Source organism: Aphelocoma coerulescens, chromosome 6, assembly GCF_041296385.1.
Source record: "Aphelocoma coerulescens isolate FSJ_1873_10779 chromosome 6, UR_Acoe_1.0, whole genome shotgun sequence".
Taxonomy (NCBI): Eukaryota; Metazoa; Chordata; class Aves; order Passeriformes; family Corvidae; genus Aphelocoma; species Aphelocoma coerulescens.
In genome coordinates, this window is record NC_091020.1 from 27,593,600 (window position 1) to 27,621,210 (window position 27,611).

Here is a 27,611-nt window from a genome sequence, read left to right on the forward strand (position 1 = left end):
TGGCTTTTGTTTACAGTGATTGAATACTAAAGGAAGAAAAAAAAATACAGTGACATATTTTATTGCATCTTCTTAAGGCCTAGAAATCCTTGTAATAAATAATTATGTGAATTTGGGTCTGAATATGCACATATGCAGTCACATGAAAGCTCTTTCCACATTAAGGCAAGGGGCATAATGACAAAGCCTAGACCAAGCTTGCTTAAGGTAAATTGGCACCAAAATCATAGCATTTCTTTGTGTTAGGCATTAGACATACCAAGAAGACAGAAAAAAATGGGTGAGGCTGGTGATGGCCAGCCAAGGGCAGCTTCGTACCAGGGCCTGGGGAGTACAGAACACTTTTAGCTTACTGACATTACTGAAATGTTTGAAGAAAACAAGATAAGAAATCCTCCCCATCTGGTTTGCAAGATTTTGATGAACATATGGGACATCCTGCTGGTAGGAAAGTGAGGTTTACAGCCATATGCTCAGCCAGTCTCTGGTATGACTATTGTAGGTCTGCAGTATGCTGAGAATGGTTCGTGTGTATTTGAATTTCTGATGATGCTGTACAAAAATCATAATGACCCAGCTGAGCTTCATCTGTGAGGTGCCACAAGGAAAAGAGGTTGGGAGAAGAGGATATTCTTGTGTCCTTTTTTCTGCTGAGCTCATTGGTGTGGAGAGTTTGCAGTTTGGGGTTTCTTATTCATTTGTTTGTTTGGGTTTTTTTTTGTTTCTAAAATTGTGATAAGATTGTGCCAAGACAATAACAACTTGGAGTTGCAATATATTAAGATATTTCCAGGTAGCTGTTGACAATTAAAAGGTGCTGAAGTTATTAAAATCTAGTAGTTATGATGTCTCTCTATCCATGAATATATAGAGCTGTGTTTTAATCTGTCAATTATATTTTTTTTTATTAATTCAAACTGTTGGTAAAAGGCCAGCAATAAAAAAAAAAGTTAAAATAGGAATATTAAAATTCTTATTTGTTAGTGTTCAAAATAATATTTTTTAAGACTTTCCTCAGTTCATCAAGGATATAACTAGAATTATAAAGATGTAATGATTTGCTGTGTCAAACCCACATAATCTTCAAATAAACTGCTTGTGCAGTATCACTCCAATAACATATTATTTCACAGCTATAACAAGGCCAAAGATACACTGAGCTTAAACAGATGGGATTGTGTTTGTAATACATTATTAGGCAGAGCCCTTTCAAGGAGCCCAAGACATTTCAATGGAACTTAGGACAAATTAGTCATGGCCAGCAAGGCTCTCCAGCAGCAACACAAGATGTCTGATAAGTAGCTTAAGATTTAACAACTACCTCAGAGAATTCCTGAGTATTACACAGGGTACTCATCTTCTGATCCATTGCATCTTAAAGAGAAGTGGAAGCAAACCAAGCAGATTTCTCTGTTATTCATTATTTACCTGATGTCCTAACCCTTGATATTTTTTAGAACAGTCAAGTCTCTTGACTCCTTTGACAAGGTGAATTATGTTGGAGATGAGGCAGAGGAAAAATGCCATAGTCTGTGTACAAATCTGTTTTCAAAAACAACACACATAAACCTCCAGTTCCGTCTCCAGAGAGAGTAGATTCCTTTCCCTCTTGGTCTTGACTGAAAGGTCTTTTATGACAACAACATTTCCATGCCAAGATTAAGTAAATTGCCATAGAGAAACTGTAACAGTTTGTGTGCATTGACAGGGCACTTGAGCACAGTAATACTTGGGAGCTTTATTTAACTTCCTTCCCCTTTAGTATCAACAGAGTAACCTGCTTCTCCACAATCTTTTATAAGAGGGGAATTCAGAGGAAACCAGATTTTAGACAACAAAGGTAAAAGCTCAGAATCCCTTTTTCTGACTCAATAGAATTTTCTCAGTTCCTGTAGCAAAGAAACTGTGTTCCTTGTGTCAGTAAGTACCTTACAGTAGAATGAAAGGCTGTTTAACTTTTATTAAAGACTAAACCCTAAATCCTGATGCCTTACATTCTGAACTTTGTCCTTATGACTAAAGGACAGGCTGTACTGATACAGAAAAGTGACAAAGTAAAGAAAGAATTCCAGGAGAAACAAATGCTATGACATTGTCTCAGTATCTGAAATGAAAGCACTTACTAAAAAAACATTCAAAAAGAGCAAGATACAGATAGGGGGAAAGGAAGGTGGATTCTTGTCCTGAGGGTATTTAGCTTACAAAATTTGCACTCACACATGGAACATACTGGCCAGTTGCAAAGAAGCACTAGCACCCAATATGGAAGTTAGGACAGATTTTTCTACCTCATTGGATTCTTCTTCATCACTAAGTTTCTGTTTCATATTTATGGCTTTTTGTGGGGTTTCCAACATAGATCTTAAACAATATCATTAGGAATCATTGTGCATTACAGGGATTGCAGTTCTAATCTAGATGGGCTAACTGGACTATTTAGATTAAAACAATTTGTTGGGATAGCAAACTACTCAATATATGACAACAGATGGATGACTATTTGCATTATGCCCATCAGATTCACTGCCTCAAGGCTTGTAAGAGGGTCCTCAGAAAGGAGACTTTCAGCTACTGTCTAAAGCATCTGCATGTGACAGCATTCCTCCAAGAATGCAGAGGACTTGTATGTCCATCATAGGAATATAGGAAAAATCACAAACATGATAAAAAGTGAATATTTCTCCAAAATGTGTCTGTAGTTTCAGAAATTCCTGCCACATCTCATAAACCTTTAAGAAATATGACATTTATTTTATGTCTCATGGAATATCATCTAACATAATAATAAAACACATGCAGACAAACTGAGAACCTAACAGAACTCCAATTCACTACAGATTTTTTTCAGCATAATTATGTTTTATGGCTTTAGCTGTGCATTCTTTGGGAAATAATTTTCTTGCAGGAATTTATTGGTTTGCTTTTCTGTTATAAACAAAAAAACCCCAACTTTTTTTGGAAATGGAGCAGTATTACATTCTAGCTGTTCCCTAATAGATAAAAAGGAACAGAACAAGTGAAAGTGGAGGTATGGAGTAGAAGGAAACTAGAAATTTATGTAAAGCCCATCTTCTTGGAATGGCTGATCATGGAAATCATTAAAAATAAGATTATATTCTTATGGGGAGTATTTCAGATGCAATGTTTAGAAAAAGCCAGGCTGGGAGCAGTTAATAAGGACTGACTGTCTAAGGTTCTTCAGAAAGTCTGCAGCACTTGAAACTGTGTCAGACACTGCAGACAGAGCCTGTCCAATGTAATTCTCTCAGCTCAGTTTTGAACACTCTGACCTTAGCTTTGCTGTGACAAATACTCCCAAAGGGCTTAGAAGACTGTTAAGGGAAAGATCAAACACGAATTTCTTCCTCCTGGTTGCTGTAGCATTTGTGACCACTTCCAGTGACTTGTCTCTTGCAATGGGCAGCCCCTTGTGAAGTCCTGTGCTTTCATGCTGGTTTCTGTGTAGACATCAACTTTGGGTTCATCTCTTCAATAGCAGCTCTGAGGGACTGATTGTGAAATGGTAATTTCTAACCAAGAGACTATATGATTTTTTCTTAATGTTTTCTGTAACTGCTAGCATTAAAAAACCAGTATTACATGAGGTAGGAAGTTATTTCAAAAACAAATGGTTATTTGCTTCTGTTTGAGGAAAACATATTCCAGGGGAAACATAATTCAAGGATTTTTCATTATCTTTAAAATGGGTAAGAGCTATATCATGAAAAGTTAAAAAAGGGCACTGTCTCCCTTGGCTACCCTAGAAAGCTTATACAATAAGAGTGCTTGAGACTCTCTTCCAAGGCTACAGCTCTGTCACCCCGCTAAGGCTCAGCAAAGCAGAAAGAAAGTATAGCAAAGGAAGTAGCAGTCCCCTACCAGAGTCCTGCTACAGGACTGGAGAGCACAGTCTTTTGGAACCTCACACTTCTGAGCCTCCTTCTACAGCCACAGAAGATGTCCATTACAAGGTAAAGCTCCAGGCTTCCCATTTCCTAGCTTCCCCACTCCTGTTGCAGGTCTCCCCATAGTATTTCTCCTTTTTTTTTCTATCCCCACATATCAGCCTTCCACCCTTCCATGTCTCAGACTTGTCTGCACTCAGCAAGTCTCACCCCCATTTTACTCCCTCTCACAACAGAGCTGGTGCCCAGTGTATTGGATCCCTTTTGGGATGCTGGCTTTTTCCTGTTAAAACACATAGCCTAGAACCCCAGTAAGACTGGCCTGACATGCCTTGTTTTTCACGAATCCTGGTAACTGTTATTCATCTCCACAGTGTCTTCTAAGTCTGTCCTAATCTTCATATTCTTACGCATTGCTTCCATGATTATTTATTTCATAATTTATGCAGTGATTAACATTACTCAGAATTAAAATACCCTAGCCAGCCTAAGGCATGGACTGTGCTCACTCTTCCCCCATCACCCCTAAACTCTCAGGAGGAATAGTCCAGTGATTGCTCCATAGATTAGCAGACCTGTGGTTTTTCAGTCACCCCATGCCACCAGATCAAATGAGTAACTAAAGCCCCTAATGAACTGGAGGGCATGGGTGGCTTCTGGCATCAACAGCTAGGGTTAGCTGGCATTTAACTCTTCATTACTTAAAATCAGCTTCACACAGAAACAACCTCAGTGTTATCACACAATTTAGGAAGCTTTTCCCAAGGTTTCGGGTTGAATATAGTGTGCTTCTGAGGATCACTGCTTGTCAGCACTGAAAGGCTGAAATTCTCAGAACCCAGGGCTCCAGCAAGCTTCCAAGTCAATGCCTACAACAAGTTCAGGGATCAGGAAAAGAATTAATTAGCTTCTTATCAAAAACAAATTCACCAAAAAAACCCTAAAACCCAGATTCGGATAGGTTTGGAATTAGACAGGATCTTTTTCTATTGGTTTGTGCTTTATTTTTCAGGTGAATGAAAGAAGAAATCATTAGATTTAGAAAAACTGCTTCTCCTGTGTCTGTCTATATTGCACCAAAGAGATGGGAATGAACAGCAGTTCCAGACCCACACATTTAACTTTCCACTCCTGACAATCTAAAGCTCTGTGGAAGCAAATGTCACAGACACAGTACATTCTGCTCCAAAGGACAAAGCACTTCATTCTCAGGTTTGGTAATTCAGAATGCAGTCTGTTATTGACAGCTGAGCTTAAAGAGGGCAAAGATTAGAGTATGAAAGGAATTTTTCTGATGTATATTTTAATACAATAATTGCTGGTTAAGGAGGACAGTGCATCACTAGACTTGTAATCAGTCAGCAATATTCACTCCCATTCATTGCTGCGTGCAGCAGTAAAAGAAAAGAATTTAATGTAAGCGGATACCATCTCAAAAAGCAAATATATATGTATATTTCCCACTATAGCTAGCAGTGACCTGTTCCTCCCTGGAAAACCATACAGGTAGATAATTACAACCCAAATGCCTCAGACAGACATTAAAAATAATTCTCCTTTGCCACTTAGCATTCAGCTGAATGCTTCAGGATGATAGTCCTGCACCAAGACACAGGCATATCTGCATTTTTGTCTTCCCAAACTATCGGACAAAGTTACATTTAAATCTATTCCCCTTATTCATTCCTGTGAAATCATCCTAACAGCTTGTGTCATGAATATGTTCTCTTTAGAAACTCATTGTGTGATACCATTTTCTCGGTATTGTGAGGATGGGGGAGAAAGCAAGAGGCTGAAGTTTTAGTGAGTAATCTTACTCAGATATAGAAAAAAAAAGGGTACTAAGAAAAAAATATCTTCCAAAACAAATTAGTTTGCATAATAAAAAGAAGAGAAGGAAAGATGGGTTAAGGAAAGGTTTTGCAAAACTTCTAAAACTTCAGTTTTTTTAAATTGATGAAAAGGGATTAATCAGCCACAAGATGAAATCACCTCTTATGTTTATTTGTGATATATCCTAATTTGACTGTTAACAACCTGACCTAGTACACCTGACTATTAATATACATTTTGTTGTAAATGATTGTGTTAAATTTCCTGCCCACAGACTTTTTTCTAACAGGGATGAATGAAGAATTTGAGAACAGAAGCCACTTAATACAGAAATAGGACCTGGATGACAGTAATGGCCACGTTATAACGCAGGTAGTAATTCAAGGTACATCACGTTCGTGTTCTCTGTATTACTCTGAACAGCAAATATATCAAGAAAATATGATCTCATCACTTGAGAGTTTATATCAGGTAAAAGGCTGCATTTAACAGTCTCAGGGACATGATTTAGGTTTGAGGTTATGAGAAGTGAGGATCTAGACTACGTATTTGAAGTCAAAGTCCACAGCATAATAACAAAGAACTGACTTGGAACATTTTAACTATTTTCTGGAGGGAAGCACAGCTCAATCAAAAATTAAAAGCAACACTTTGGGTGAAAGAACTGATTTAACCAAAATGTTTGTTTAGATGGAGAGAAAAGAGAATGAATCTAAACAGCCTCAAATTAATCACAGCTTTGTCGCTCTTTTTTTCTCCTTTTCTCTGTGCTTATAAAAAATATATTAAGAAGCATAAAACATATTATCCAGTTCTAAGGCATCTAAAATGAAATATTTATCTTTCAAAACTTTATGTATATCCAGCTGAATTCAGGATTAATTCTGAGGAGAAAAACAACACTCATAACCCTTCACACAATTGGATTTTTCAGTTACAGCAGAGTTTTCTGGTGAGGTCCATTGCTGAGAGGTGTTAGCGAAATTCTTAAGTCCTTAAAGTTGTGGCCTAGTCTAGGGAGTGGCATAATTACTGAAATAGCAAATGGGGAGGGAACCCAATAAGAAAACCTTCTTTTCACCTGCAGAGGATTGGGAAGAAACCAACAGGTTGCTAGAAGCATCATTGAGCTTTTTTTGGTTTCACTGAAGATCCCCAAACTACAGCATTTGGCAAAAATTCAGGTAAATATTCAGGGTTTTCAGATCTGTCCTCATTCCAAGTCTTTCTGAGTGGGGGGGTCCTGGGTCCCAGTCTTTTTTGTTGAAGTAATAAAGCCATCATCAGATCTTGTAGAAAAACAAGGAACCCTTGCAGTTGAGTACAGAGTACAAGTAGTGCTTGTGGTTTGCTTATTCTTTACTTACAGGAGTCTTGCACCAGAGCAGATGGAATGAGAAATGCACAGTAAGAAGCTTGCAGAGTCAGTACAGAATCTTTTTTTTTGCTTAAAGAGGGAAGGAAAAGGAGAGCACAGAAATTATGTCACAACTTCACCTTTCCTAATATCAGTTACTCAATTCCACTGGAACAAAACCTTTTAAGCTGATGCCTGACACAACTGATGTGTCTTGAAGCTCTTCCACATCTTCCATGTAGCAGTGGAAAAGCCCAGACACTGCTTCTGTAGGATATTGCTGTGTCATGTACAGTAAAACAGCACTACCCAACGTGTGTTTGCCTTTCCCTGGAGCAATTTATACAGTAAGGTAAGAAATGCCTTCCAAGCCACTGGCTGTTCAGTACAAAAAAGTAAAAGCAATGTTGTTCAAATACTCTGAACATCTGAGTCTATTTGAATCAAATCAGAGGTATTTGATGATTGAGATTCAAGTGCTGAAGGCTAATTTGGATTAAGAAAAAATGTGGAAAAAATGAAATGTGCAAAGTCAAAATCCACTACAGCCAATGACTATATTTACCTCAGTGAAGACTTTTCCTCTTAAACTATTGATTTTTTGCCTTCTTCACCAAAATCAGTTCCCTTTTGACTATAATTAAAAAGCTACGATAAAACGTAACAAAGATGGTTATCAATTATAATATAATTTGCATAGCTTTAGCCCCAGCTGAGGAGGAAAGATCTTTGTATTAACAGCTGTAATAATTCAATGTAAGATCTTGACTCAGGAAAAGCTTTAAAAAAAAATAAGGAAAAAGAGGATCAAATCATTATGATTTCCATGTTATAGATAAAACTTGAAACAGCGTTACAGGACAGCAATTACCACAGCCATGCAAACTTAATGAACTTACAAGTCTTGTGACTGTGACTCACGAGCTGTTCTGAAGTGAAGCCACAGATGGATATAGTGATTTAAATGGCACAGCTCTGCGGAACCATACTGGCTGCCTTCAGCCTTAGAGCTGAAGATGTTACGCTCTCCAGCTGCCAGAGCGAAAGTCAAAGGGTGTCATGAATCATAATTCTCAATTGAGATTTATTAATATGAATTTTCACTTGTTACAGTTTCTATTACCTGATGTCAAACAATGCATACTAAAGATGTATAAACCCTCTGTTCAGCTGCTGCAGAAGTTTTAACAGTTACCAGCTGCCTGTTGTCCACTGCTTATAAATAAAGGGATGGCTACTTTTCCAAAATACAGCGACTTCTTCTCTTTCTAGCAAAAAGAAATTGAAGACAACAGCAGCACTAATTTCAGTCTACCTCAGGACATGTTTAAGATTACTAGCTGTCGCAGTTTGACACTGGTTAGGCACCAAGCACCACAAAAACTATTTATTTATTTGTGCTATTTTTAAAAGTTATTCTTTAAAGACTAGTACCTAACCAAGAGGCAGTTAACTAGATCATTTAAGTGTTCTTTCAATTGTTATCACTTCCAGTGCAGTCATAAGCAAAAATCTTTGCAGGTGCACTGATGAAGACCCTAGTAAGTAATTTAAAAATCTACTCTGAAACATTTTTTATTTAGGTTTGTAATACAATATTATGACAATCTTTACATTTCTGTGTGCTAAATGTTCTGTATTATAAATGGCAAGTAGCTTGAGAATGGTTTCAGGTCCTCTATGTTCCTAATTCTCTGGACTTGCTTCCCTTAAAGTTTGCTATAATTCCTGGCTTGCCTCAGTGACATGGCTCTATTTCTGACATGGCTGCACTCAGCTAATACTCATTATTATGTGATACACAATGTAGTTCATCATTACTGAGAAGACCCACTCTCACCTAAAGTAGGAAAAATTGTGACAGATTTTATTCTCCTTGAGGAAGGCATTAATGCTTACTTACTTGCAGAGTTTCTTGGAGAGATTTAAAAAAAAAATATTGTTCATTATCGGTATTTTGAATATGCAATACATTTCAATGTAAGACTTTTAGTCCTGGGAGAATTCTGGTGCCTTTGAAAACTTATTATGGAAACACTTACATGGATTTTGTTGGATTGGAACTGAAGGACAATTGGGAGGTGCTTATTGTTTCTAGAAAAATAGGAAAACAATATTTCCTGAATTAAAGAATTTATTATTACAGTAAATTCAGACTCATCAGTTCATAGAAAAAAAATTCTAATTCTTATAGGTGCTTTAAGGATCATAATTGCTTACTTAAGCATGTTCAACAACTCCAGTGGGTAGTTAGGATACAATATAGTGCTGTCATTGCTGTATATTGTACCATGAGGGGAAGTTGTTCCTTATGAGGCAGCACAAAAATGAGGACACATCACAAAGCCATTTCATGGTTTTGCCTTACTACACGTGGAGACGAGTACAGCAGTTCAAAATTCCCTTTCCAGTATTAAGTCTAATGTACAAAGCCTTGGCCAAATATTCCTATTTTCAAGAAAGAAAAAAGAGCAGAGAAAAAGGGCATAGAGAACAGAGCAGGAAGAACAGTAATAGAAAGGATTACCACCATAAATTGACTTAAACATGTTTTCAAGGGAAGCCCATTATTTCTGACTGATCTGACTTTTCAAAAGGACCTCTTGTCCTTCTTTAAGGCCCTAATGTGATGAAAACCTTACCAACTTATAAGTTGTCTCAGCAACCATTTGCACTTTATTTCTAGATGAAGTGTGTCTTCAAATTCCAGCCACTAAATTATTACCCCTTTGCCCCTTTCTATCATACGTCTCCTCTCCATATAGGTTGTTTTAGAGATTGTTAAACTCATGTCTTATTTTCCTTCCAAATAACCCAAAGATATTGAGCTTTTTAGTATCTCATTTATAAGGTGCCTTTTCCATATCTAAAATCACTGCTATTGCTGAAGCTGTCCAAACTCACTGAACTTTTTAAAGAACTTTCCTCCACAATGCCACTCCTCATAAATGCCATATACAGGAAAAAGAGCATCTATTGCACTGTATGCAGATAAAAGAGCATCAATTTACCCCAAATTAAAATATCTTTTCTTAAATAACCTTCAGTGATGCTCTGATGAGTTCCAGAAGATTACTAAGATGGCTGGGAATAAAAGGAGAAATGGCAGAAAAAATCACAAATTATGTTTCACTATTTTTTTATATTTATGATTATTATCCATGGAAGAGAAGCTGTTGTGAAGGTCAGAAAACATCTGCAAGCTAGTATATTTATAAATTTGGCAGTGGGAAGTAGTTCCCATGGTAGGAGCACAGAGGACAGCTCAGCAGTGGAGCAGTCCCATACTAGTTGTTCTCTCAGCAAAGAGTGCTTAGATGAGGAAAAGGAAACTGAAGATGTTGGTATGAGGGCAGAAAATAGTCGTAGCCTTGGTGGAAAGTTATGTCCAGGTATCTAAGACCCCATAATTAAAAAGCAGAAGTGAAAGAAGCTGAGCCTATAAAGTTGTTTCCTTAAAGAAAAATGGACCAATCCCTAACTAAGAGCTGATAGGGAAAAGATTGCACTTCCAAAGAATTGTTCTTCTGGCAGCTAGAGAAATATAAAGGAGCACAGGGATAAAATACAAGAAATACCTGAACCCAAGAAGAGTAAATAGGTCTAATGATCAGATGTAGAGCACTTACTGGAAAGGAATACAGGAGAAGATGAAGACACATAACAGCCATTTATCAGTGGACTTTTTGTAGGATTTATGTACTTGGGCACATTTGGAGAGAGCATAAAAACTTGACAGGTGAAGATTAAAGACTCCCTCAAGAAAACATATTAACTGTGAAACATTCACTAAACTTCTAAAGATCTAGTGCTTACTGTAGAAAGGAATACTGAAGCGTGCCTTAAACATAATCTAAAGTGAAATATTTGAAAGGATTTTATGAAGAAATAGCATTACCAGGCATTTGAGGACAGCAAAGCTCTGAATCACCCTTTGGCAACATAACTGGTTCCTGAAGTCTTTTCATTTTGATCACCACTGAGACCCTATTCTTTGTCCAGGTGTCCCTCACTTGAGATCCTTACAAGCCAGTACTTAGAGCCTTTTTGTCCTGATTGTGGTGCTTTAAAACCAAGGTAGAGCAGGCAATTCAAAAGACAAGGTAATTTTGTTAATAAATAACCAGGGAATCCCTTTAGGCAAATATCCTGTCTGGTTCTTGCTCAACAGTCATCAAGAGGAGAATACAGGTTATTCCCTATAACCTTTAGTCTGCTGTAGCTGTGCTGAATCAGCTTGGATGTAATAAACTCCTTTCTTCCATGGACAAGCATACAGAGAGAAAATGAACAACTCAGTTCCATGTTTTGGCACCTTGTAGAAAGAAGGCAGCAGAAATTACTTCCTTGGGTTTATCCCCAGCAGAGAATACTCATATCCCTTCTCAGACTTCATTTTGTCAGAGCATAATACAATCTCCCTTTGCCTTATTCATCCTCTCAGTCCTCTTTGCATCTGTTCAGACACATTGGTGACTCCCAATCAAATGGTGCTCAAGGAAAGCACCAAGATTTTCTCTCCAGCTGTCATCTCCACTTGGAGCCACCTAATCCAGTAGCAGAAGTTCTGCTTATAAGTCCCTCTGTGCTTGTCCCTGTGCTTTGCTCCATTAAATTTCATCTGATTTTTATTATTGCTGTCATCCAGTTGTTCTGGTGGGGTATTTCAATCTGTGTGTTGACAGCTTCTTCAGTTTTGTGAGATAAATTTATTCCAAGTGCTTCTATACTTTGTGAAAAGTTTACTAATTAATCAAACAAGACCTGTGCTTGAGGAATTCAATGGTAATCACCCTTCAGTCCAGCAGTTTCCTTTCCAGATGAACCCATTGTTATTTCTCTTGCAGCCATGATGAATTTCTCTCTTTTCCAGTTTTAGTAACCTTGTGTCACTGTCTCACACACTTTACTGAATTACAGAAAGGTAGACCTAAGAAAATTCAGCTACCTAAACTTTATCAGAGAAAAAAGTTGACTTATTTTTGATAAGACTTTTTTCACTCATTGGCTTTTAATCTCTAAAAATTGTTCTGTTAAATTTTTGTGCAAGCACAGTCCCTTTTTTATTTTTGTTTTTAGAATGAAGGACTCATTTCCATATCTCCAGTAGTACAGTCAAGTCCCTATTTTGCAACTGTTTGGCAGAGAGCACTTTCATTTCTTTTCTTTTAATTATTTAGGGCCTTGCCAGTTCAGTGAGGTCCAGAATGCGCTCATTTACAAGTCAAAAATCCCAATACAGACCCTACAACACTTCTTCATACAACACAGAGACAAGGAAATGCACTTGCCTTGCTGGAACACCGGCTCATCCCTTACTTGCAAACACAGCTGCATCAGCTCTGGCTTGCTGTTGCTACTTCAGGAATTTTTTGCTAGGAGACAGCACTGGAAAAGTAGAGAAACACTTTAGCCTCCACAGAATGATAGATGTGGATACATAAAGACTGGACAAAACCTAGCTCAGTGCTGGGTCTAAGCTGGCACAGGCCACAATTTCCCCAAAGTTCCAGATAACCAACACTGTCAGAGATGCAGAACAGTAAAAAGTGAGGTATTGCCATCCACTTCAGGAAATGGAAAGAAGAATCTGTGATGGACACAGCTACACAGATGAGCTTCTCTTGTTTCTTATGAACCTATACAATGTTACCTGCCTGAAATGCTGCTGTCTACTTTCCCAATGGATTCACACATAATGCAATTTATCAGGGAAAAAGGTCACAAAGGTGAAATAAGTAATCTGGGCATTAATAGAATCAAGAAAAATAATGTATCATTTTCTGAACTGAGGAGGATACTCTGTGCATGTTAACAGGGCTCCATCTCACTGCTACCAAGGGGATTTCAACAGTTTATTTGCTATAGCAACCCTTGAAGATGCTCTTTCTGCCAGCAAAAGTTAGTTCTGTGCTTAGAATAATAATTTCTTAATAATACCAAACGAGTACAGGAGACTAATATCTTGAGTAAGAGCTAAATACAAATTACACTGCAAAAGAGAGGTGAAAAAGAGCTATTAGTTCAGGATCTCATCCATCCAACACAGTGTTGCAATGTTAACTAACAAAATACAAGCTGCAAATCATACATTTTCAAAATTTCGACAATCTTTCCTCCATATGAACCGTGCAACTATTACAGAAAGCTCCTTACTTTGTGACTGAATTCTTCCACAAAATGTCTTTGCAATAGTTGTTCTCCAGTTTCATAGTATCTTTAAAAAAACCCCTTACCCCTTACTTTCCCTACCACTCAGCACAGCTGCATAACTGCAGTGTTGACTCCCAACAGTAATTCACAGCCATGCAAACACTCTGTGACTCTAAGAAGGATAAATCTATTGCACAGTCAGCTTGCAAACTAGGGAATTCTTTATCATCCCATGTTTCTGGATTACTCATTGTAGAAATGGTTCATTCACCTGTACCACTGTTCAAGTTTAGGACCAAAGATTATGAATAATGTTGCATTTTAAAGAGGATCACGCAAAAAATTTCAGGAAATGTTCTTGTCACAAGAATAGCTAAGGCAGGAGGCAGGCCAGTTTCAAGCTATTTTGCAGAAGTCTTTCAACAAGCCTCAGTTCAAATACAAGAAATAAAGATTTTAACAAGTAACAATATGATACTAGCAGTTTAAATGTAAAAGAACTGAGTCCTGGATAGAATTTGCCATCTCCATCTGTCTGCATTGCTGGTCTTGTACGAGGACGACCAGCTCTGGCAGGGGAGGGTGCCTAAGTGCACTCAGTGTTTCTACAAGAAGCAGAAGGCAAACCTGGCACACAACTGTTTTATGTAATTCCAGTGGTAATTGCACAGCAAGTCTTATTACTGCAAGGTTACTGTAATTAATCTAATGATTTTATAGTATGTCTGATTATGACAAGAATGATTGTAAGAGTTGCAGTAATGTGGCAGATCAGTGTTGCACTGCATACAGAAGAAGGAAAACATACAGAGTTTGTGATGAGGCAGGAAGGAAAGAGGTGCAGTCCTGTGACCTTTCTGTCAGATTGCCACTGGCAGCAAGGCTTGCTGGTCAAAGGCATTGGCAGTATTGCCCCTTGTCACCCTGGTCACCCCTCAGTCTGGAGATATAGGAACCAGATTAGGAAACCAATCTGTCCAAAAATTGTCTGGGAAAAAAATAATCTGGATGAGGCTGAGGATTCATCAACAAGCAGGAAAAGGAGGAAAATGCTTTGGCTACAACTACTGTGCAAGGTATATTCCTACAGCTATAACCTCAAAGAGATCCTGTGCAGGGAAGAGGCAGCAATTCATCTGAATCTCTCAGTATGACTGGACCACAGCTGCCAGGGAAATTAAAAATCCCATAATGAAATCATTTGCACATTTTTCCTTCTAAAGCAGCACATCAAAGTTTGTAAATTGAAGAGAAGGAAAAGATTGGTACGAAAATCACAAGGCATAAACTTATCATGCAGACACCTAGATAGTCAGATGTACTTTCTAAAGCATTAATGAATTTGCCCTTTCTGTCACCTCTCTTACACCCTTTTTTACCTCCTGTTTTTACATTTCAGGTGCAACTTTGATATTCCTTTCAAAACAACAGGAATGAAAGAGTGAAGCTGTGCCACAGACAGCAAAGCCAGAAAAAAAAATGTTCTTCTCAAGGCATTAAAATGGATATTGTTGAGTGTCACATTTCTTGTTTTTATAGTCATTATCATGCATTTCAACTGTGAGATCCTCTGAAGTAATTGGAGGAAATCAAGGCCCATTGCATAGGTGTTTTAAAGTATGAAATAAGCCATAATCCTTGAGGTATAAAACCTCACAAATCTAAACAGATAGAGGGCACAGGGGAAAGGAAATGATAAGGTCTTATACTTCAGTGCCAGAATTGGGAACATTATCTTCAGTTTTTGAAGTGCCAGTGTAATACACTGCTCACTACTGGGAAAATCACTAGTGGTTCACACAAGCACTGAGTGTTACTTGTGGTAACAGTTTAGGAATATAAGAGTTGACATTCAAAAGGCAGCATTTATCATGGTAGATAACAATTTCTCACCTGTGAAATATTGGGACATAATAATATTGAAAGTGTGTGAAAAGTTGTGAGAAAGCAATATTGAAAAAATGTAGATTTTAGGGTAACCAACATTTCCAGCCCTCTCGCTCCTAGGAACTGAAAATATTTCAAATAGAAAAGATTAAATCATGTTCATTCACTTCATGTTTCCATTCTTTAGGTATAATTAATTCTTTTGATTATATTTTATACTAATATAATTGTACTATATCCTAGATTATTCTGCAGTAGCTTGCAGGTTTTGTTAGCATTCCCATTTTAGTATGTTTCTTCTTAGCAATTACAATAGCTTTTTTTAAGCTTTTAACAGATCTCCAAACATGCAAATTTTGGGTCAATACCACATGTGCTTGCACGAGGTAAGTAATAATTGCTGTTACCCCTGCAGCTGTTAGCAAGTTTAGGTCAGCAATGAGGTTTTGACCTTTGGAAAAAGTCCAATTCAAAGTCAGCTTGTATGGGTACAAGAGCATCTGTGTTTGTCACACTTTACTTTTAGAAACACTAAGCAAATACATCCCAGAATAATATGACCTGTGGCAATATAGATTTTCTTTCTAACCATCAAGGACAAATATTTATGGGAACATTTTTCAGTTCCATAGAAAGTAACAAATGTTCTTCAAGTGTTTGCTTGCAGTCCTGAAAGAGCTTTAATCAATAAGGACCTAAGCTCCTACAATACCATGTTATTTCTGATGCAGGACCAGGCAATGGTGCCTTTGATGTAAAATATCATGTTTGCTGTGCCTTTTTTATGCAGAGAAATATTGAGTCTGTCCATTGCAAGAGGCCAAGGAGAGAGAAGAGATTACTGTGTGCATGACCTTTGATAACAGAATAAACACATTAGCCCTTATCCAGGGCATAAAGGAAAAGCTATTTTCCTTTGCCTGTGTTGTGGGGAAGCACAAGATGAGATGGGATGAAGACTAGAAGAGGTGTTTGAAATTACAAAGATGATATGCCAGCATTCCCTGGGATGGGAACAGGTTTTCTCATCCATTGTCTGGGATCGAGTCTCCCACCTCAGAGGTGGTTATACTTCTGTGATGGTGAAAAGGTCTATCCTGTGCTTTATCCATGGAGAATACAGGCACAGCAATTATCACTCTAATTTAAAATACTAATAGTTCATAAGTGAGAGAATTACAGAAGGAATATTGGATTTATCATTTTCCCTCTCTTTCCTCAATCACTACCTTTCTTCCCAGAAAGAAGCTAGACAGAGAGCTGTTTTTCACCAAAGCTAGTTCGGCTTTTTGATGAGCAGAGAAGTTCTAAAGAATCTCACTGCTTCAAAATTGGACTTTCAAACCAGCATCCATTTATTTGAGAAAAAAAATTCCACAGGAAACTGTTCCTGTTCGATTAAGGGTTGTAAAAGCCCTCTGTCATCCCTTCAAACCTACTTTAAGAACATTTCTATTTAAATTTTCTCTCCCAGAAGGAGGAGGATAATATGCATAAACTAAGAAGAAAATTGCAAGTTTCAAGTTTTTTAATTAAGCATCAAATAACCAATTGTTAGACAGGAATTTATTACAACTTTATTAAGGGCAGTACAGTACCTTATCAGATCTCATCTAACAGAGACACCAGCAATATCTAGTCTGTGTTAACCCTCTTTTTCTCATTCACTCTATCTCAGCCTTATTCTCACCTCTGACCTCATCTCCTGCCACATTTCAGCTTGTCATCTCTTTTTTTATCCAGGAGTAGTAAGGATCTGCTTGAAGTAGTCTGCCAGACACACACATTCTAAAACTATTGATCTATAGGAAAAATAAGCATCAAAAGTAACATAGATGGAATCAGAGGCAGGGGCAGATCAAGAGGGCAACCTGATGTGTAGATCAGAAGCAGACTCCCTCAGCTCACAGGTAGTTTATCAGCTCGGGGTTTTCATGTACTGAGATATCTTTCACCACTCAGAAGTTACTTCAGAGCCTGACTCCTCTGCAAAGCAAAGACCTCAGACCACTGTGAAACTTGTGTGTTTCAAGTGCTTTTTGATTTGCCACTGCTACCAATATATGTCAAAACTTGACTTTAAAAGTTCTTGCAGCAGGCATGAAAGGAAATGGAAGTGGCAAACTCAGGCACATGGGTGCAGCTTGTCTGCAAAGAGCCTTGTGTAATTTTTAAGGAAGCAGAAGCTTTCCTGCTCCCTTAATAAACTCGGAAGTGTGCTTTTTGTCCAATATATTTCCCTACAACAGGGGAGAACAACATCCTTGCCTAAAATTATGAGCCTCTGACTTATCAACAAAGTAGAAAAGCAAACCAGGACCTCAGATTTCCAGTGAGATCCACAACCAGATTTTGTCAAAGAAGAGACAAGTAATTTAAATACACATGGAGATACAAGGACAGCTGCAAAGCTGATCTGCATGCAGCCAGAGCAAGATGAGCCTCAGCATTCCTTTTTCACACATTATCATATTTTCTTTATGCAGCTGGTTTAGAAAGGTCTTTTGGGTGAAGGTTATCTAAATTCTGTTCTTAGAACACCACTTCTAGAATAGGAACCTGTTTTTCTCCAAACTGCTCTGAGACCTGAATGTGTGTTTAACAAAACACAGTTCAGAGGAGAGAAGGCAATAGCTGCTTGGAACTGAATATAATTCAAGTCTGATATTTGGAAACTTCTGCCTCATAATCACAGTGGTGCCTGTGAAAATGTCAGGCCAATTCCTTACATTTAAGGAAAACAACATGTTTCTTATGAAGGCACAAACACCAAGGTTGATCTTATTTCAGGTGCTTTCTAAAATGAAAGATTTTCTTCCAAGAGCTTCAAAGTACTTAATGCAAATTCTGTGCCAAGACAGCACTTAGAGCCCCAGGAAGCCCAGCAGCAGCAGGGCTTCAGGAATTTTTGTCAATTGTGAGGTCAGAAGCCAAGTGCTCTAGAGATCAGGAAACAATTATTTGTGCAGCTTACAGTCTTGTTGCAGTTTACAGTACTGGGAGAGGGAAGACTGGGGCTGCTGCTTATTCCAAGCACTGGACTAATACAAAAATAAAAAGCACTAAACATGGATGGAACAGCCCAGACAAATGGAGTGTGATTTCTCCATTCACTCAGTCATACTTCTATACACATCCATATTCAATCTAAATCAGTAAACCTGTACTAAAGTGAATCCGTAAGATACAGAGTGACTACCAAAACTATGACTACAGTATTTGCTTCACAGCAAATGATCCAAACCAGAGGAAGAAGAGAATTAAATAAAATATTTTTTTAAAAAGGTAAAGCTACCTAATTTTTGTAGTGTAATAACATTTCTAAAAGCTGAAAGGGGAAGGGGAGGGGAGCGGGAGGGAACAGGAAATGAGCTTCAGAAACTCAGAATTAATACAGGCAAAAAAGAAAAGGAAAATCAAACCATTATCTTAACTCCTCCCTTTTGAATTATTGAGCTGTGGATCATGAATTTCCAACATTTGCAGTGATAGAGAGAAACTTAGATTAGTCCAGTATTTATTTCTGTTCTGTATAAAGCAGCAATGGTCAAAACCATTCATGTTTGACAAGGGTCTATTCCATTTGTAGATATTTTTTTGAGAAAGATGATCAAATTAAATGAACTACATAGTCATTCAAGCTACAAGTGGCTTTGTAATTTGCACAAATTTATGAAAATTATTTACCCACTTGTAGTCAGTATCATCATCACCACTCTCTCCTCTTTAAATGAACTATGGTGTTTATTAGCTTCATTAACCAAGCTGTTTTGAATTAATATCAACCTCTACAGCCATAAGCTATTTTATCTGTGCCAGACTGGGATCTGCACCAAAACTGCAGTGGCATTATTATGTTATTTCCTGATGAAAGTGACATAAATGAAGATCTCTGCTGGCTGATACCTCCCTCTTACATGCTCATAGTTCTATGTCTTAGAAGAGATATAGCCTAGTCTAGGATCAAGAAGCAATTTCTAGTAGAGATATTAGCTAAGATCAAAGACAAAACTAGATGTTAATGAGTACAAAATATATACCCCATGCTTAGGAAAAGACAAGGTCTCTAGGAAGGGAAGGATGTAAAATCAGTGTGCACATGTGGCTCATAATTTGGAAGAACTTGTAATTATGAAAGAAGAAAAAATTAGAGCAACAGGAAGATATTAGAGAGAGACCTGGGGACCTCTCTGTTACATATTTTCAAATAGAAAATGCATACTGTAATGAAACAGCAACTATACTGGCCAGATTTGTCCCTGTTATTCCATCTCTTCGCTGATGTAAAGATCAGTAAGACCAGAACAGTAGCTGGGGGAGTTTTATACCCTCAATTTTCTTCTTTCTGCTGAATGACTGCATGACATGCTGTTCCCAGCTACTAAATTATTTAGTATATCATCTGCAAACACCTGGAAAAATATTTCTTGCTTCATTTCAATCACTTGCATTTTATCCCCTAATTTACTAACAGAGGAAGTAATAAAAGCTGTCATTCCAAATTACTCCTTCAGATTGTTTGAAATTACTTCAGTAATGTGTTACCTCAAAGCTATTTTAAAGAATTCTTTCTCTTCATCTTGTTCACTACGGGATGTAACAAAAAAACTGTGAAACTAGAAGTGTGTTTAGAGGTTGCACTTCCTAAATAGTTAATTAAATTTTGTTATGGCTAATGGAGGAGAACTCAGAGGAACCATAATGGTCAATATATCTGTGGTATGTCTTTGTAAACTGGAATATATACTGCAGGAGAAAATTATAGTAACACTCTTATGTAACAGGGAAATTGTCTCTAGGGCACAGCAACCCTTAATAGAGAAAAATAGGTGCCAGAGAACCCGCAGTGAAATGTCAGCACTGGGCTGACACCTTTGGGTCCAAATTCATGAGCCTTTTCTCTCCAAGCTTAAAACACTAAACCAGACACAGCTCAATTAACAAGCAAGAGACAGGTTGTCCATGGGATGGGCTAAAGAGACACATCCCAGCTCTCAGGCTGTGTGTTCTGGACTTAAAACATGTTTTGGATGGACTACACTGCCCAGAAGTGTGAGTCCTGAGGCAAATGATGGCCACATGCCTCGATGAGCACAGCACTGGGTTTGGGGAGAGGTCTTGCCTCGGTCTGTGAATGTTTTCTGCCTGGGGCAGCATCCCCACAGCTGTGCCAGCCAGTGGGGCAGCATGAGAATCCCTGAATCCACCTTGGACACACTCAGTTGTTTTTCTGAAAGGCCCAAAGGCCACTTGTGCTAGTGCAGATGATTCTCCTGGAGTGAGACAGGGGCTCTTTGCCCGGCTGCCTCCACCGGCGGCACAGTGGGACTGGGGAGCCAGCAAGGGCCAGCCATGGGCAAGAGGCAGAGGCGATGGTGTTTCAGCCAAAACCAGTAAGGGATGTGTTCCCACAGCATGCAGTGTCTCTGAAACCTGCATCAGCCACATTTTACAGCAGCTGCATGTTTTCAAAAGTGTGTTTAATCAGCAAGCCTCTGTGCAATTGGCTGCTCTAAAGTGCCACACAAATTTTGGTCACAGGTGAGCTGCTGCTTTGCATACTGGGAGTAGGGAAATCTCATACTGCTCACAGGACAATTCAGAAGGCAGACATCTGCAAAGGATGACAGCAACTAGGAAGTCTGTCTATTGGTTAGCAACAAACTGCATGTCTGTACACCCCTCTATGTCACTGTCATCTGCCAAGACACAGCATCTCACCCCTGGCCATCTGTACACTACAGAGAGGAGAGGGTACACAGCCAAGAGCTCATCCATGCTAGCAGGGACAGAATCCCTTGCTGCCAGGATGCCTTGTCCCCTTCCTCAGTCAAACTAGCAGCACAAATCCGTGGCACTGTAGTTTCTTATTTGACAGCTTTCAGCTCCTTTCTGAGACTGCTAAAGGAACATCTCTGTGACAAGCATTGAGCTTCAGCCCAGAAAGGAAGATAAAAAGACATTTCTGTCAAAACAGTGGCCTGGTTTTTCAAACCTGCCAGCCTGATACAACACTCCAAAATCTATATAATCTGACCTACATATGGTAACAACTTAAATTCAGAGTTATTCATCACTGATAAAACATAACAAACTTAGTGAGAAATAGGGAGGTGAGGAGATAATGACTGAATGCTTGGAAACTTGGATATCTACTTAAAAACAAGTATTTTTGAAAATGTTGGCTTATGTTAATATAGTAACAAACAGTGCTCTGAATTCTTCTGACTCTCAAGAAACAGCTTGCAGCCACACCATTGATTTTGAAGCCTGTCTGTTCTCACCCTGCTGTAGTAACACAGATCTTGGACAGAAGAGCATGGCATTGCTCATCCAAGCTCACTGTGGAAGTTTGTACTTGGGTAGAGAAATGAAAGCTCTCATCATTACACAGTTTACAGCAGTTTTCAGACAAAATCAGCAACCCATCATCCAGCCCTCTCTTGCTTTTCCCTTATTTCCATGCCACGCACTTCCAGTGCTTTACCTTGAGACAGCTGTGGCACAGGTCTGATCCCATGGTGCATCAATCCCATTGAATAAAAGAGCAGAAAACTACCTTGGCAAAAAGCAAAGCCCTTAATTGGGTTAGAAAGGCAAATTGGCTCCCCATGCAAACAGATGAGTGCCAGAGCCAAGGAAGGATGGAGAGGGATCTCACACTTTCATTTCAGTGAGCTGTGACCAGCTCAGCTGCCTCCTGGGTCTGCATCCCGAGCCTCACTGCAGGCACTACAGGAGCAAACAGCCCATCTTGCCTCTGAAGATATCAGTGCTGACAAGGAAGACATGAGAGGGCTTAGGAAAAACAATATTTGTAGGGAAGTCATTTGCCTGTTATCACACAACCATTCAATGACAGAGCTGTTTACCAAGAGCCCTCACACAGCAGTGTTTGAACAGAACTATTATCCTTAGCATCAAATATATTTTAATTTTTTTGAGAATTTTTTTTTTTCTGTATGCAGTCATCTTTTCTCTTTAAAATAGCTTCTTCTTGATCAGCTGGAGTGTGGTCAAAACATGTTGACTACATCATAAATCACACGCAACAACCTGCCAGAGGCTAAATGTGAGAAAACACATGCAATGAAAACTCCAAATGAAACACTGAAAAATAAGAGCCATGGAGAAACAGAAAGCTATTTCTTTTAGTGTGAAAATCCTGCTACCATATTTTTAAATTCACAGTGGAAATAGTTTCCAGCAATCAAAGTCAGGGAGATTGGATCTGTGTGGAAGGGAAGTAAATCAGCCCCACAGAAATGTATGTGATATTCTTCAAAATGCAGGAAATTTGAAAGGTGTGCCAGAAACCCCCATGTAAGTTGATCTCAATGAGTATTTGCAACTATTTCTCATGTGAAAAAACTCCAGATAACACAATGCAGATGTTTTACAATAGCTAAACTTTTAAAACTATTTAATAATCATTTTCTAACCGTAAGGAAATGAATTACACGTATTTCTGGCCCACCTAAGAGACAAATGTTATAAGGCTCAAACTTTATAAATCTGCAGCCTGCAGCAGATTTTATTATTTTGCCCTTGGGCTACTAATGAGTGCCTGAGTTTACCAGCATTTGAAGACATTTATATGGCTAATGAGAGCATTCATGGTTACCTAAGAAGAGATAAATAAAATTAAGGCTATAAGCCTTCATCCTTCAAGGCAAAGGAAAAAAAATTCTTTGGTGGTAAACTATTCCATGAAGACCTGAGGTAAAATCTTGGCCTTGTTAAAGTTAGAATTCCTCCAAAATAGCTGTGGTTTTACCTCAGCCTTGCTTAATTATGCAGCTTTCCCTGACTTCATTAGGCTATTCATCATCTGCAGAGCTGCTTATTCTTTCTCACAGCACCTGAAAACAACCAGCATAGCTACAGATAGGCAGCTGGTATGATTTTATGTATAAACTGTAATGACAATTTCTGTATTCCTTTCATGTCTGTTTTAGAGAATTGAAATTAAATATTAGATCTGATTAGGAACAGATAGGCTATTATTTTGACTGGCCCTAGGACTATTAAATTCCTTGCTATGTGGCAAGAGCACAGTACAGCACATGCCCATCTCGCTGCATCATCCTGCTCCCAGGGAGCAGCACAAGGTGTTGAGTTATTCATGGAGAAACTCTGCTCCAGTGCCAGCCTGAAATCCTTTGCATCACCCTCAGAGCAGGATCCCTGAAATGCCCCAGCATTGCCTGACACGTGTCATTAGTCCTGACTGGCATCTTGCAAGCCGGTTCTTACTTGCAGAACCCTACAAGCAGGCTCTCCTGACTCCCACTCTCTTTGCCATCTGTCAGCTGTTCCCCAGGGCACAGACAAGCACCAAAGCTCACTGCCTCATCCTCTGTTTTCCACCTCCTTGGCCCTCTCACAGACACACACCTCTCCCTGCTGTTTCTCCCCCAGCAGCTCTGCCTCCAGCCTGTTGCTTTATTTCCTCCACCAATGTGGCAGGCACGCAGTAAAACAACACGGGGCTTCCAAAGGGTGGGTCTCCCATAAAAGCCTCTGTTTGAGCTGGCAGTTCTGCAGGATATACCCAGGCAGGTCTTTGGTAAATGTAATGCAGAGCCAGATGCTGAAGCTTTCCTGCTTGTCTTGGTACCGTATCCAGCAGCCCACATAACTCATCGTGATTATTCTGCATTGTGACAGGATTTGGGGTTGCTCTTTTCATGTTTGCCAGTATGAGCCAGGACAACATTACTCCTTTAATTCCATAATGAAGCATGACTCTAAAGTGCATTTAAATGCTGGAAGATAACACTCTCCCAGTGCTGCTGGTCATAGCACCCCCTCCATGTAGCCATCCACCCTGTGAGGCCTCATGTACGGGGTATTCTCCCTAGTAAAGTACTAAGATGATTGAATATTAGAGAACTAAAGTGATGTATTGAATTAAAGCCATTTCTTTCTCCCATTATGTGCTTACACCCCTCGGTTCTTTCTATAAGGGTGGAAAGAGAGAGAAATCCAGTTGACAGATAAGACATTTACCACAGAGCAAGGGGTGAGAGAGAAAAATAAATGTATGCACCTGCTTCTTGACTTCTACATAAGAAAAGTTAGGAAAAAAGTTGTGAACATAGTGAAATACTTATAAACCCTGCATAACAGGAGTCCTGAGACTGGTCAGTCTTTTACTGACTAACTTCTTCCAAGAATCTTGCTGCACAAATTGTTAAGGGGTAATTCTCAAAAGCTATTAAAGAAATAGGTGCTCATTACACTTGATTTTAAAGGAATTTCAGTGTAAAATCCCCTCCAGCTCTTGAAAATCTGGGCTCAGCATTAATAAGCCTTATTTTCTGTTCTCTGAAATTGAGCTTCTTATCCAGTTCCTTAAAGACTTTCTGTACCTGTGGATGAGGGTTATACAGTGCTGCTTTTAGTATCCAAGCCTGACCAATAACACAAGGAAAACCCCACGACAAACAAGTTACACCAACTCAATTTTTGCAGAAAGCTGAAGCAAAACCTTCATTTCCTTTCTGGATGTTCAGCTTGAGACCCAGATCTTTTAACAAAAAAAGGTCCCCTTTGTATCTCCTCATGCTTTTGTCCCAGGTACATTGAAGCTATCCTGTGAATATATTGCTGAATATACACAGAGAACCATGTATCCTTTGACTGTGACTGGCTTTAGAGGTGATATCAGAGAGCTGATAGCTCCTCCCTTTGGGCTGGATAAGGTCAGGGTGAAGCAACCTGCCAGCCAGCTGAAGGGATATCACCACAGCTGGCCAAGATTGAGCCAACAGCAGAACCACACCAGCCTTATGGGCAAAATATAATTCCTTGAGTGGGGAAGATAACTGCTCTAACTCACAAATCTGTTCACACTCCTCTCATTTCCAGTAGTGTGAAGTGTCTGTTCCTTCAACTATATTGTACAGGCACTAGGAAAAAAAAAAAAAAAAAAAAACAACAAAAAATCCCCAATGAATCAGCAAAAGAAACTTTCCCAAAGTGTGGCAGCATTGGCACTCTAGGGAGCAAACCTCAAAGCTTGTGAAATTCTTGTAGGTGGGGAAGTTAAAATACCTTTATCACTATTCCCCATGCCCTAGGATGGATATGAGGTTACACAGTTAAGCAGAATTCAGTTTTGAATCTCCAATTGTTCAGACTTGGAGAGGTTAGTTCTTTGCCCATTTATTCAGGACACAGGGTTCTCAGTCAAAGCTCATCTGCACTGTCACACAGGTTTACAGAAATGGATATCAAACATTAAAATGCAATCTTGCTGTAACAGCTGGGTATTGAGCTCTCAAGAGAGCGTGGTGATTCACAGCCCTACTTTTCTCCATGGATGGCCCTAATTTATCTGCAAGTCTCTCAGTTGTTCTAAAGGACCACCCTTGGATGGAATTACAAAGAGTTCTTTTTCGTCTCAGGCAGGGAAATATTTCAGTTCTTCAACTTGTTCTGTCCACAGTGCACAAATTTCTAAAGACAGTGGCCTAGCACTAACCTGTGCCTTTTCTTCAAATTAGTTTTGACAAAAGAAAAGTACTAACAACTGCACATATCGTTTTACTGTCTTGTTGTCAGAAAGCACAGTTTCTTCTTTGACAAGTCTAAAGCTCCTGTACTTTTATCTCTACTCACTTAATCTTCCCGTGTCATCTGGGGCAAGGAAAGAAGCCAAACAGACAACAAGGAAAGAAACTGATGTTCTTCCACCTTCCACCTTTTTTTTTTTAAATCATCAATAGCAGTATGATTGATTCCTGCAGGTAGGTAGAACACTATGTGTGACTTGGAATAATCCCCATAAACTTCAGCTGTTCCAACGTTAACTGCACCAAGAGTCAAACATGAAGCTGATCCATCTCTTGCTTTCCCTCTATTGTTTCATGGTGCTTCTGTCCTTTCTCCTTTTCCCCATCTTATCAATTATCCCATGAAAAACACTTTTCATGGACACTAGCAACTGATATGAAGGAATTGCACATCGTCTCACCTCACTGTGCCATCATGGAGCAGCAGCCCCATCTGGGGACAGCAGAGCAGTGTGCTGTGTCCTCTAATCTCAACACAACCTCACTGATGTTTTGTCTCTGACCAAACCAGCCCCACACGAGCAGGATGGCACCTGCACAGGCCACTTTCCTGACAAAACTCTCCAGGTGATGCTCCTTGCTGGATATATTTTGCAGTTTGCTGTTGCTGTGTGCTGGGCAAAACAGAAAGGTTATCACAGGTAAGCAAGGACCACAAAGCTGAAATAAACAGTGAAAAACCCTTTGTCTACTGCTGTGTTTGTTTTACAGATAAACAGTCCAAAATTAGGTTAAACTAAAATCCCTGCTATCAAAGCTACCTCTTTTTTCATAATCTCTATGTACCTTTTTCAGAAAAATACAGGATTTAGTTCCTGTGTGGAAGCAGAGTGGTCTTAAATGAAGAGAATTAGGGATGGAAAATCACAAAGATTTTCTATAAAATCTATTTGTCCAATACCCTATCATCAGTGTTTTGTTAAATACATATTAGGATACAGAGAAAGTGCAGGAAATACTTGGTTACCTAGAAAGATACCATCATATAGAGACATATAGTGATACATGAGTCCAGAAAAATTCCTTTGGAGATAAATAATACATCAAAAGCATTCAATAACTCCCAATACAAGAGAAAGTAAGGCTGAATTGTTTTCCTTCACCAAAGACTTCCTGTGTGTGGACAAAAGAATCCAACTGCTGGTCAAATATGATATGACATATTGCAAATGGAAAATTTGTTTTGGATTGCTAGAGACTTTTCAGCTAAACACTAAGATTAACTAGTTCAGCAATTAATTATTTTTTACCTAATTAAAATCTTGAGAAAATTCATTAAGTGATCTGTCATACAACTTGCAGACTGTTCAGACAGTTCAAATAGGCTTTATTAGCATGCCATGAATAAGTATTTATGATTTTTAAAAAAATCTAAAGAAATAGATCTAGATAAATCTAAAGATTGAGCCTTATGGAAGTAATGTAGTATAACTTTTCTTGAAATTATAGGGCACAATGTCCTTGGTTATATTTGCTTACAAACTTGGCTTCCCAAGGGGCATTTTAAGACACCTGGGTGTATGTGTATATATATAAGAAGATAAAACCAAAACTGTGTATCTGAACAAACTACCTTTGGAACCATGCTAACTTATGAGAGATCTCAGACTAACATTCCTATATTAATTATAAATTCCTTTTTTTGTTTTCTTCAGCTTGGCAATACTGTAATCTAAATTTATTGATTTATATCGTATTCTTGAGGAATTTTATTTGGAAGCTGAGCATAATTGGTCATTGCAAACATGGCTTGCTTTGGGTCTAGCACAGGATTTCCAGCTAAGGAGAGACCTTTCCATTTCTCCTGAAATGAAATGTACTTTCTTGCTGTTTGTAAAATGATTTTCTGCAGACAGTCACACCCTAGAGCAGCAAAGCACATGTTTGAACTTGCAG

The 27,611-nt window shown here is 38.7% G+C and overlaps 1 long non-coding RNA gene across 1 annotated transcript in view; it reads right to left on the bottom strand.

The window, feature by feature from the left end:
• The window catches only part of LOC138112630 (uncharacterized), a 73,267-nt gene that overhangs the window by 11,157 nt on the left and 34,499 nt on the right, over window positions 1–27,611 (bottom strand). Inside the window, exon 2 of the long non-coding RNA XR_011151797.1 lies at window positions 12,387–12,483. This is a non-coding gene — a long non-coding RNA (uncharacterized lncRNA). The remainder of the gene's footprint in view (window positions 1–12,386; window positions 12,484–27,611) is intronic.